The sequence below is a fragment of the Heptranchias perlo genome, chromosome 20 (assembly GCF_035084215.1).
Source record: "Heptranchias perlo isolate sHepPer1 chromosome 20, sHepPer1.hap1, whole genome shotgun sequence".
NCBI lineage: Eukaryota > Metazoa > Chordata > Chondrichthyes > Hexanchiformes > Hexanchidae > Heptranchias > Heptranchias perlo.
Window position 1 is genome coordinate 5,792,084 of NC_090344.1, and position 13,218 is coordinate 5,805,301.

The 13,218-nt window shown below is 42.9% G+C and overlaps 3 non-coding genes across 3 annotated transcripts; 2 read left to right on the top strand and 1 right to left on the bottom strand.

Annotated features, from left to right (window-relative positions):
• The first annotated feature begins 2,386 nt into the window (after positions 1 to 2,386).
• On the top strand, positions 2,387 to 2,468 carry trnas-uga (transfer RNA serine (anticodon UGA)). The gene has a single exon. It is a non-coding gene; the product is annotated as a tRNA-Ser (tRNA).
• A 2,920-nt stretch (positions 2,469 to 5,388) lies between these two features.
• trnat-agu (transfer RNA threonine (anticodon AGU)) lies at positions 5,389 to 5,462 on the bottom strand. The gene has a single exon. It is a non-coding gene; the product is annotated as a tRNA-Thr (tRNA).
• Positions 5,463 to 10,355: 4,893 nt separating this feature from the next.
• trnak-uuu (transfer RNA lysine (anticodon UUU)) lies at positions 10,356 to 10,440 on the top strand. Its single transcript is given in 2 exon segments — positions 10,356 to 10,392; positions 10,405 to 10,440. It is a non-coding gene; the product is annotated as a tRNA-Lys (tRNA).
• Positions 10,441 to 13,218: the final 2,778 nt, after the last annotated feature.

The following is a 13,218-nucleotide window of genomic DNA, read 5'->3' on the forward strand; positions in this document are numbered from 1 at the left end:
CATCCACTTTCTCTGCAGCCACCTCTTTGAAAACCATAGGATGTAGGCTATCAGGTCCAATGAATTTGTCAGCTTTTTTTCCCATTAATTTCGACAGTACTTTTTCTTGACTAATCTTAATTGCTTTCGGTTCCTCACTCTTATTAGAACCTTGGTTCCCCAATAATTCTGGTATGATTTTTGTGTCTTCTCCTGTGAAGACAGACACAAAATACTTGTTTAACGTCTCTGCCGTTTCCTTATTCTCCATTTTTAATTCTGCTGTCTTTGACTCCAAGGGACCCATGTTTATTTTCGCTAATCTCTTCCTTTTTGCGTACTTGCAGAAGCTCTTACAATCCATTTTTATATTTCTTGCTGATTTACCCTCATTCTATTTTCTCGCATTTTTGCAATTCCTAGGTCATCCTTTGCTGATTTCTAAAAACCCTCCTAATCCTCAGGCTTACTACTCTTTTTGGTAACATTGTAAGCCTCTTTTAACCTAATTCTATCATTAATTTCTCCAGTTAACCAAGGTTGGTCCACTTTTCCGGTTGAGTTTTTAATCCTCAAGCGAATGTTATTTTGTTGAAGAATTATGAATTATTTCTTTAAATGTTCGCCATTGCTTATCTACCATCATATTTTAATCTAATTTCCCAAACTACCTCAGCCAACTCACCCCTCATAACTACCTTATAGGTTTTGTTTAAATTTAAGACCCTAGTTTCGGACTCAACGACATCACTATCAAACTCAATATGAAATTCTATCATATTATGATCATTCTTCCCCAGAGGATCATTTACTATAAGATTACTAATTAACCCTGTGTCATTTTACAATACTAGATCTAAAATAGACTGTTCCCTTGTTGGTTCTTCGACATATTGATCTAGAAAACTGTTTCGACTGCATTGAATGAACATAAAACAGTTTATCTTGTGTTGCTACAGAATGATCCCCGGACTTTAAGGGTTAAGTTACGAGGAGAGATTACACAAATTGGGGTTGTATTCTTTCGAGTTTAGAAGGTTAAGGGGTGATCTGAACGAAGTTTGTAAGACATTAAGGGGAACAGATAGGGTGGATAGAGAGAAACTATTTCGGTTGGTTGACGATTCTAGGAGTAGGGGGCACAGTCTAAAAATTAGAGCCAGACCTTTCCGGAATGAGATTGGAAAACATTTCGACACAAAAAGGGTGGTAGACGTTTGGAACTCTCTTCCGCAAACGGCAATTGATACTAGCTCAATTGCTAAATTTCAATGTGAGATAGATAGCTTTTTGGCAACCAAAGGCATTAAGGGACATGGGCCAAAGGCAGGTATATGGAGCTCGATCACAGATCAGCCATGATCTGATCAAATGACGGAGCAGGCACGATGGGCTGAATGGCCTACTCCTGTTCCGACGTTCCTATGTTCCTACAACTAGACATTGCTGTACATCGGATTAGAAAACGTGAATGGATGGACCGGTCGGATGTGGGTGTCAGCGAATTCTGCATTGTTTGCACCCCTCTGTTATCAGCGGCTCGTTGATCTTGGGCTCTGATTCTCACTTTGGGGATTTGCTGATTGACAAGTGAGAGAACCCGGACGAGCCCTGCGGTGTTCCCATTTTTAGTGCAAAATCACTAATTGGCTTCTCATGTCTTGTCAGCGGTGTAGTCGGCAGGATTGTCTTAATTCCAGTGCATGGAGGAGGACAGAATGCAAAGGTTCTGTCGACGACAACACAAATAGAGAAAAGAAAATGTCTCACGATGGTGTTCAGATTGAAGCTGAATGTGAATGTATCCCAATTAACTTGACATCATGAATGGAAAATGGAAATGGTCCACCATTGGCCGGTAAAGGAACGCGGATATCCCGCATGACAGGCGAGAATTTTACCCCAGAAACAGCAATGCCCGCACAGGAGTCGGCTGCATGTGTCCAGCTGGAAAACTGTCTCAAGAACATACAGTCTCATAGATCTCCTGTGATAACTTTCCTCATTCTGATCTGAAGCCGTGTAGGCTTCGTCGTTTGCAGCTGCGATGACCCAAAGATTAAGGCATTGGAACTCGCAATGTGATTTTCCGACCCAGCTTCGACGCAACACACGTGGAGAAAGGAAAATATTTCAGAATGGTGAGCAGATTGAAGCTGCGTGCAAATAGATCCCAATTCACGCAATCTTATGAATGGAGAATGAAAATAATCCTGAATTGAGCGGGAATCGAAGCCCGACCTCACCACGTAATAGAGGAGAATTCCTTCACAAAAACAGCAATGCCCGCGCGTTAACAAGCTCCAACTATGAAGTTGGAAACCTGTCGGAGAGAAATTCGTATCACAGATCGCTTGTGATAAACCCACGCATTCTGATTTTCAGCCGTGCACCACAGACATTTGTGGCTGCGATGGCCGAGTGGTTAAGGCGTTGGACTTGAAATCTAATGGGATTTTCCTGCGCAGGTTCGAATCCTGCTCGCAGCGCTATTTCTTAAAGTTATGTTTACTGCACAAATAAATATGAACTGGAGTTGACGAACCGCATTCCCTCCCTCAGAGAGATGCTTCAGCACGGCACATGCTTTTCATTGGGACCCAAATGGTCTCTTGCAAAATTGCAAGACACGTGAATGAATCTCTCCCAAGTTCCATCTTAAATTCAGCCGGTTCGCAGAAATTGACATTGAAACGATTTCTTCCTATACTTTGATCTCACCTTGTCACTGTCTCTGACTCTCTGTGTTTTCCCCTCATTGACATGGCAGGCTTCCTTGAACGGCCACGGATGATTGAACCTGGAACACCAGCAGTGAAGGCTAAAGATGGAAAGACTGAGACGGGGGGAGAAGCAAAGGTGCAACCCAGCAGATAAATTCGTAACTAATGTCCACACATTTATGTCTCTTCGCCCTCACAGTGAAAAATCAGCAATTTGATTACAGTACACTTATGGTAGAGTGTATAATATGCGGATGTTGAGACAGACACCAATCGAACCGTTGCCGTGGTGATGAAAGCGCCGAATCCTAAACACTGGACCGCAAGGAAACGCATGAAAATTCTTTGCTGCGAACAAGCAGAGCAACGCGGCCTTTCCCACTTGCCTCTTTGTAATTCAGCTAATTTTTGTGCCAGACAAGCTGCTCGCACAAAATGGCATTTTCGGTTCGAACTTCTATCGCGACAGAAGGCGATGATCAGGCAATGATAGCACAAAGTGCAAGTCGGCATGTGCATGAAATGGAAAATGAGGTAAAGTACGACCACAAGCTGTTGATGGACATGATTCCATTTCCAAAATTCACGCACCGAATCAATGGAAAAAGTGCAAGGCAACGCAGTTCTATCGGGCATCATTTGAAGCAACGGGCAGTTTAAAGTGGCATTTCCTGCTGCTCCTGTCGGGGGTGAGGGAGAGACGCTGTCGGTATCTGCGTACAGTTTGATTTTGAACAGAACAGTACAGAGAAGGAGCAAATATACCGGGGCTGTGAGATATTCTATATTATTCATATTTAACGACAGGAATATCCGCAATCAGAAGCTGAAAAGAAGGGAGAGATAAGCGGCCTGAGAATAAACACAGAGCTGAATGAATCACGGAAGAGTGAAAAAAAAATCATCAGTTCCACTTTATCTCATGCGCAATCCTGGGAGCTCCCCGATGGACTGGTGGTTAAAATTCAGTGCTCCCACCGCCGCGTGGTTCCATTCCCAATCAGGGAATTAACTTCAACAAGAGTTATGAACTTATTAAATTAACCACATGAAGCGAATTAAACCCTGCTCGTAGTTGAATGACTGTTTTAATCACCATTAATCAACCGATAACTTTCTATTTCAGACTGAAGAAGATACTGACGTGATTACCGAGAGACAGTCAAAACTTTAATAAGATTTTTGTGCTTTGCATGCGATGAAATTTCATCATTTTATAAACTGAATCTTAAGAGTGCGAATATAAGCTCAGTGCAGCTGTTGTTAAATTTCAAATTAACAGGCAATTGTCGCCGTTTATCACAGGAACACCAGAACCGGTTCAACGATCAAGATGAAAGTAACGCAACGAGGAACATCTGACAGAACAGGAGAGGCATCGGGCTATGACAAAAATCCCCACCGTTTTGCTTTTCCAAAATAAAGGGTGTGACATTTCTTCTCTGAACATAGAAAGAGTCTGGTCTGGCTCATCACAGAAATCGTCTCTCCTGCAGCAAGTGCGGCCTCCCTTCCGGCCTTTCGGGGGCTTGTCTCTCAAGATGAATTGTGATTTCCGTGAAGCCAATGTTCCATTCCTTTATATGATTCATGTGCCTGATTTCCGACCGCAGGGTAATGGCGGACTATCAGCCCTGCTCAGCTGGCAATGATCACGGTACATTTTCTTGCAGACAAAACACACATTGAAACCATGGAAATTTGAGGCGATGAATCCTGAGGAAAAAGAAAATAAGGACTCAAACATCAAACTTTCGCACCACTGAAACAGACGGAAAAGCCCTCTGTTAAATGTATAAATCACTGAGCTAAACCTTGAGGCGGCAACAGCCTATATAACAGCTGTCAATGTCAGTTCACTTTTGCAAAATCAATAGTTGAAGCTTGCAAGAGTGAAAATCCAACGAGCCGCTCTTCACTCTTAAACCAGCAACAATGAAGCTAAGAGAAACGTGCCGGAGAAATACTCGATTTCAGCGCGGTGACACTGGGCCAGAGTAAAGCTCAGTTAATATGATCACCGAGTGGCTGGCTGGTGGATTTGGAATTCCTGAGCGACCGCACTGCGCAATTTCCAGATCCGCTTGGAGCACCAATCCCTTCACTTCATCACTTACAGGGACAATTCGATTCTCGGTTTCTTTTCCCTGAGCTTGGAGAGATCTTAAAAATTGAAAGCGACCAATACCAAAGCGAACCTCGTCACCGACATGCTCACAGATACAAAGTGGCCACACTCTGCTTCAGTGAGATGAAAGCCCAGAGCGGTTTCAGGGTCGAATGCAATTGTAAGCAAAGCTCGTTCAATGAAAGTGCAGGTCATTGAGGTGCCTTTAAATTCCTGATTGTTTGAACTGAACTTCTTCCGAAAGCGTTTGAGATTCAGGTGGAGTGATTTGGGGACTCCTTTTCCCTCTTTGCAAAAGTTTGAACCGCAGCTCAAGATCCAAAATCTAGGGCTAAATTAGGGTTTCTCCGGGGTATGAACCATCGAATCAATAATTATACCGCGACCTTAACGAGCGCAGAAACAAGAACGTGTCACGGACACATTCTCTGTGAGGGCTGTCCGTATGATGAAACGGCATTTCTGAAGAGACTTGCTGATCAGTTCCGTGTTTGCTCCTGAACAAAACACAGCACTGCATGCTTCTCAAATTCACGAAACACCATGAATTACAAAAAAAGGCACCGCTGGGTGTTGAACCCAGGATCTCCTGTTTACTAGACAAGCGCTTTAACCAACTAAGCCACGGTGCCAATTTACGGGGCTGTTCCCCACCTCCTCATTAATATCTATCAGCTACACGTCACATTCTGTTGTGGGTTCAGACTGTTTTCTCTTTGTCGATTTCGCTTGCCAGTTTACCTGTGAATCCCGAGACTGCTTGCATTTCAAGCTGTGTTTATCTTTCTGTGTCCATCAGTGCTTTGATGCACGAATGAATATGTGTGCTTGTGTTTGTTTGTTACTTTAAATAAAAATTAGTGATGGACAATTCTCGCTCTGACACTGAAGAACTAATTAAGCAAATTTCACAGCGAAGTGTTGTTTATTGTGGTACTGAAACTAAAAAAATCATAAAAGTTGCAAAGAGGGAAAACGAGAAAAACTTGTGATTGAAATTAAGGACAACTTTCAAGGTTTTTACACGTATATTAAGAGACAGAAGGGTGACTAAGAGTAATGTGGGCCCCTTAAAGACAGATGGAGGTTATATTGTAATTGAAAATCAGGAAATGGCAGACTTGCTGATACTCACAGAAAGACATGAGGACAATATACCACAGACAGAGGAAAACTGAAAATAAATCAAGGAGATTCAGTGTAAGTAAAATAATGGTAATGGAGAAAATAATTAGACTGAAGATAAACAAATCTCCAGGACATAATGTTTACCACCCCAGGGGATTAAAAGGAATCGGTGAGGACATTGTACATGCTTTCGTCATGATCTTTCAAAACTCTCTTGATTCAGGAATTGTTCCACGGATTGAAAAATTTCAAATGTCATTCCATTATATACGAAGGGTAGGAGAGATAACGCAGGAAATTATAGACCTATTAGTCTGACGTCTCTTGTGGGGGAGTTACCACTATCTGTCATTAGGGAAAGAATAACTGAGCACTTGGATAAACATGAATTGATCAGAGAGAGCCAGCATGGATTTGTAAAGTGTAAGTCAAGTCTAACGAAACTAGTTGAACTTTTTGAAGATGTAACGAACGTAGTAAATAATGGAGTGTCTATGGGTGTTATATGCATATTGACTTCCAGAGCCATTCGATAAGGTTTAGCATCAGAGACTGTTAACAGAAATGAGAACATGTGGAATTCAAAGCAACCCATTACCATGGGGAGCGAGTTCGTTCGGAGGTAGGAGACAGAGAGTCGGGTTAATGGGTATGTACACAAATTGACAGGATTTGATTAATGGTGTCCCCCAGGGATCTGTACCGGCGAATCATCTTTTTATTTTTTGTATAAATGAGGGAGATAAAGGAATAGAGAGCGGTATATCCACGTTTGTCGACGACACCAAGTTAGGTGACTCAGTGAGTAGTGTCGATGGGAGCATAAAGTTGTAAAGGGAAATTAACAGATTAGGTGAGTTGATAAAAGTGTGGCAGATGGAGCTTACATAGAATTACATAGAATGTACATCACAGAAACAGGCAATTCGGCCCAACCAAACTATGCTGGTGTTAATGCTGCAGACGAGCCTCCTCCAACCTCTCTTCATCTAACCCGATGAGCAAACCGGAATATTCCTTTCTCCTCCATGTGCTTATCGAGCTTCCCCGTAAATGTATCCATGCTATTTGTCTTAACTACTCCCTGTGGTAGCGAGTTGCAAATTCTAACGACTCTCCGGATAAATATGTTTCTCTTGAATGCGATATTTGATATATTGATGACTATTATATTCATGGCCCTAAGTTTTGACGTCCCCAATCCCAAAAGGAGAAACGCCTAATCTACATCTGTCCCATCAAACCCTTGAATAATCTTAAAGTCCTATATCAGGTCACCCTCAGCCTTCTATTTTCTATAAAAAAGAGCCCCAGACTGTTCAAAGTTTCAATATGGGGAAATGTGAGGCCATCCACTTTGTCCCTAAGCAAGATAAATCAGAGTATTTCCGAAATGGTGAGAAGCTAGGAACTGTTGGTGAGCAGAGATATTTTGGGAAATCAAGAAGAGTTGGCAGACAGGTGCAAAAATAATTAAAAGGGCTAATGGAATGTCGGCCTTTATCTCAAGGGAGTAGAAATTCAAACGGGTGGAAGTTATTTTACAATTATATAAACTCTGTTGAGACCAAATTTAGAGTACGGCTTTTAGTTCTGAGCACCATACCTCAGGAAGGATATATTGGCCTTGCAGGAGGTGCAGCGCAGAAAGACCAGAATGCTACCGGGGCTAAAATGGTTACACTGTGAGGACAGGTTGCGTGGACAAGGCTTGAATTTCTTTGTGTATTGAAGATTAAGTGGTGATGTAATTCAGGTGTTGAAGGTGATTAAATGATCCAATGGTGTGTGAGTTGGTGCTGAATCGGTCCCCTTCAGTGAAGAGAGGGTCGGCAGGCGCCCAGCAGACACGGCTCGGAACAGGACTCGCTTCTCTCCGGCGGCAGCGGCTGGTTTAGAGAGATCACTCTGTGAGCTGCTGTTCTTCCGCCTCCCGCACTCTTGGAGAACCGCGGAGATCGGTCCTCATTTTTCTGTTATGAATCCGGCTCCATCTGTTTACTTTTGACGGGAGTGCGTCTGATCTCAAGTCAGTCAGAAGCGGGTGCAAATCATACCACAAGCACAGCGGCTCGGGGACTGGCGACTGTTTTTTTATTGGGTCTTTTTTAAGGAATAAGCTGTGCAATGTTTGTATAATAATAATAATCAGAATTAAGTTTGATACAATGAAGGTTTCTTCAGTTATTTTCCATTTCCACCCTCACCAGTTTTATACAGTAACAGGTAACAATGTTTAAGGGATGTGATGTACAGTGTTGGTAGAATCAGTGTAATTTAACTTGATACATTGAAGAATCTCTTGTCTATCCCAGACTCGTATCTTAGGTTTAGACCCTCACCTAGTTTAAAATCGGTCACTCACTGATATAAATAAACCAGTAACATCCCCGAAACCTCAGCGTGAATGTTTGTTCCAATACTTAGTGACGGTCCCAATTTCTACTGAAATTCTCAATCAGCAAATCCCAGAGGCTGTTTCGGGTTTGACAAACTGTGAAACAGATTGTTCTAAAAGCCGGAAAGAGGGAAACGCCGGTGGTTGATATAAAGTGTTAAAAATTATCTCTTTCTGTTTCAGATTCATCTTTGTGTGTTACTGACTGGAACGACTATAACGGAACCCAGTGACTGGTTAACGAGTTGAACTGAGTCATTGGCCTGTGTTACAGACCGGCTCGTTGGACCTGCTCATTTCGACTCATGTCATTGTCAGCAAACGGGAAATTGCTGAAGTTGAGGCTGGTGAATAAAAGCTCGAAATATCAATCCTCTCCACCACTGGGGACTGAGTCTTCCGACAAAGAGGGATTTTCACTCGTGCAAGTTCCATCCACGTATTCTGCTCTTCATTTCCCTGATCTGTTTGATGCGCCTTTCACTTCAATTCACGACTTAAAGGAAAAACTCGGTTTTACAGTCGATTTTCGGGTCATGTGGTTAGATTTCATGTCATTGAACTCGACCCTTATCAACCCCAATATCATCATCTGCACGTTTGACAAATACAAAGCGGCTTCAATCGCGGTTTTGCTGCACAACCGGTTCAAAGATACTGTCGGTAATTGGAGGGTCTTTCAAATCATGACACGAACATCACAGTTCGCACTGCCGTTTTCCCCAAGACGCTTCAGATTCATGTGGAATGATTTCGGTCTGGCGGTTAAATCCGTTCCCTCTTCACAAATCCATCTTTGAACCTATGTCTTTTAATATTTTTGATAACTGATACCAAATCGGTTTGCCCCGTACTGTACATTACTTTTTAAATATTACAGATAAGCGGAGCACTTGAGCTGTCACAGCTGTGACTTTGACTTTTCTGCCCCTCCTCTCGATCTCCCCGGCAACTGCCACTAACCACAATCTTCTGTCACACTTCTCCATCAGAAAGTTCCGAACCTCAGTTTCCAAGTCAAATGACGCCCATCTCTTCAATCACCGACATCCCAGAGAGAGTTTGTTAGTTTCATCTCACATTTTCTCCAAATCCTTCTTGAAGTACCATCAAAAATTGTCCTTAAGTTAATAATAATATAATTAAAAGTTCTTATCTTCTGGGGTTTTGTTTCAGATTCCACGGCTTTTAAAGTTTACTGCGGATATTGAACGAAGCGCATCTTGATCGGAGGCTTCCGTTTGTCACGAAACGATAATCGAGAGACCGAAGGTTAAACGCTTTTGTGATCTTGTCGCGCAATCGAACAGTTCGCGAAACGTTTTTGGTGCTCCAGAAATGCTCAGGTTGTGAGTTCGAACCTCACCGATAAAAGTCGAACTTTTCGCTTCAAACATTTTGACCGGAGTTCAAGATACAACTGGTCTGTTCCATGTTGCATCAACTTCTTAGTGTTCCCATCTGGGCAGTTGGGTTCCTCTGGCCTACCGTCTTGCAATAGCAGGTGCCTGTTTACTTGTTCATAGGGGGAGAGGGGCAGCTGATATGACAACGGGGCCGTACGAGATCTTGAAATCAAAAGAACCAAACACACAATTTTTATTTTCGTTCAGAGGTTGTTCATCGGTTGGAAGTTTCGTGTAAGGAAAATTTGGAAGGGAAATTTGCTGCCTGGTGTCAATGTATAACGGAAGAAATTGTTCAGCTCACAGATGTTCATACGGTGAAAGGTCGAGAGGCATTTTCCATCTCCCGTGTGGGACAATTTAGCTTTTGAGCCACTGGGTAAAGTGTTTTTTTAATTGGTGCTCACTAATAACAAGACATTTGGCAGAAAAAAGAATTATAAATCACAAGTTCGGAGTCCATGTTTCTTACGTCATGTTCAACACGTTACTGAGAATTTTATAAATCGGATCTTCACCATGGTTCGACGTCTCCGAGGGATAAGTCAGAGTCCTACCATGGATCTGTATAATAGAAGCTTTTTGAATATAGCGCCTGAGTAGCTCAGTCGGTAGAGCATCAGACTTTTAATGTGGGTCGTGATCTGAGGGTCCAGGGTTCAAGTCCCTGCTCAGGCTATAAATTTTGAAACAGCTGGCTTCACAAAGTTCTGCTTTGCATCGGAGCAACAACTGCGGGTCAAACGATGCCTGCGATGTGTTGTCAAAGCTTCCGTGGCATCTTGTTTCCCAGGGATGGGCAGTAATGCTTTGTCTGAAGCGGAATTTTCTAATTTCCACCAGCAACAAGGACATATTTGCATTGGAGGCAGTTCAGAGAAGGTTCACTGGGTTGATTCCGAGTATGGAAGGGTTGTCTTGTGAGGAAAGACTGAACTGTTGGGTTTATACTCATTGGAATTTAGAAGAATGAGAGGAGATCTTATTGAAACATACAAGATTCTGAGGGGACTCGATAGGGTAGATGCTGAAAGGATGTTACCCCTCTTGGGGGAATCTAAAACTATGGGGCATAGTCTCAGAATAAGGGGTCGCCCGTTTAAGACAGAAATGATGAGGAATTTCTTCTCCAAGAGGGTTGTGAATCTTTGGAATTTTTACCTCAAAATGCTGTGGAGGCCGAGTCATTGAATACATTCAAGGCTGAGTGAGACAAATTTTTTGATCAGTGAGGGAGTTAAAGGATATGGGGAAAGGGCGGGAAAGTGGAGTTGTGGTAAAAATCAGATCAGCGATGATCTCATTGAATGGCGGAGCAGGCTCGAGGGTCCGAATAGCCTAGACCTGCTCCTATCTCGCTTGGTCTAACGTGTGAGTGGAGAGAGCGAGGCCGGACAGACGGCCTGAATGAAGTTGCTGTCGTGGCCTCACACAATCCAGGAGCTGGGGAACATCGAACATCGAAAAACTGATGTGTTTGTTGACGCGGCTGCAATGTTGTTTATAACTGTAGTTATTAACCGAGGCAGCGCTGCAGGATCATTTAATGATCTTTCACAAATCAACTGAAACCAGTCGCAATGTGCAGCTTTGAGAGGGGCTTCCTGTACCGTCAGGGCAGGAAACCGGAGTGAGGGAGAGATACTGTCGGTATATGTGTAGTGATTGAGTGTGTGCAGAACTGGGCAGAGTAAGGAAACTCTACCGGTTCTGTGAGGCGTTGTATTTTATTCATATCTAAACACAGAGTGAATTCTTCCTTTTTTATATTTAGTGATTCTGAGTGCACTACTTTTTCCACAATATTTCCGTTTGGTTGTGTATCGGGGACTTTTCGCGGGTTAGTTGAACGTGATAACCACGACACGACGGAAACTCTACCGATGGAGCTGTTATAGGAAAATCGCAGAAGAGAGCTGCCTTCTGCAAATGCTCTCAGTGCGGGAGACGGCTCCGGTTCCCGTTGAGGGAATTAACTTTTACAAAATGATTCACTTTATCAATTACGCAAAACTCATTAGCTCTGTAAAAAAGAAGAATGCATGTTCAAATCGCGATTAATCAACCAGTAACTTCCTGTTTCAGACTGAAGGAAATCCTAACATGTTTTTTTTTATTCATTCATTCACCAGGCAGAATATTGAAAGCTCAGAGGGGAAGTGAAAAAGGAAATAAGAGGGACAAAGAGAGAGTATGAGAATAGACTGGCGTCCAACATATAAGGGAATCCAAAAGTCTTCTCCAGACACGTAAACGTTAAACGGGTAGTATGAGGAGGGGTGTGGCCGATTAGTGACCATAAAGAGATCTACTCATGGAGGCAGAGGAGATGGCCGAGATCCTAAATGAGGGCAATTAGCGATGGGCAATAAATGGCGGCCTCGCCATCGACGCCCACATCCCATGAACGAATAAAATAAAAGGACTTTGTGCATGTGTTTACCAAGGAAGAAGATACTGCCAGAGTCTCAGTGAAGGAAGATATAGTTGAATTACTGATGGGCTAAAAAATAATAATGAAGAGGTATTTGAAATTCCAGCTGCACTTAAATTAGATAATCACCCGGTCCTGGTGGGATGCAACCCAATTTGCTGAGGGAAGTAAGGGTGGAAGTTACGGAGCTTCTGGCCATAATCTTCCAAACATCCATAGATACGGGGGTGGTGCCTGAGAACTGGAGAATTGCAATGTTACACCGTTCTTCAAAAAAGGGTGTAAGGATAAACCCAGCAACGATAGGCCGTTCAGTTTAACCTCAGTTGTGGGGAAACTTTTAGAAACGGTAATCCGGGACAGAATTAACAGTCACTTGGGCGAGTGTGGATTGATTCGGGAAAGCCGTGTTTAGCTAACCTGATAGAGTTTTTTTGATGAGGCAACAGAGAGGGTAGTTGAGGGTAATGCAGTTGATGTGGTGTATATGGACTTTCAAAAGGCGATTGATAAAGTGCCACACGGTAGGCTTATCATTAAGATTGCAACAAATGGAATAAAGGGGTCAGTCGCAATAGATGCAGAATTGGCTAAGGGACAGGAAACAGAGAGTGATGGTGATGTTTTTTGGACTGGAGGGAGGTGCACAGTGGTGTTCCCAGCGGTCAGTGCTGGGACCATTGCTTTTCTTGATATAAAGTGATGACTTGGACTTGGGTGTGCAGGGCACAATTTCAAAATTTGGACATGATACAAAACTTGGAAGGGAAATAAACAGTGAGGAGGATAGTCATAGACTTCAAGAGGTTATAGACAGGCTGGTGGCATGGGCCGACAAGTGGCAGATGCAATTTAACGCTAAAAATGCGAAGAGATAAATTTTGCTGGGAAGAACGAGGAGAGGCAATATAAACTAGAGGGCACAACTGTAAAGGGGTACATGAACAGAGAGATCTGGGGGTTAATGTGCACAAATCGTTGAAGGTGCCAGAGCACGTTGAGAAAATCATTAAAAAAGCAGA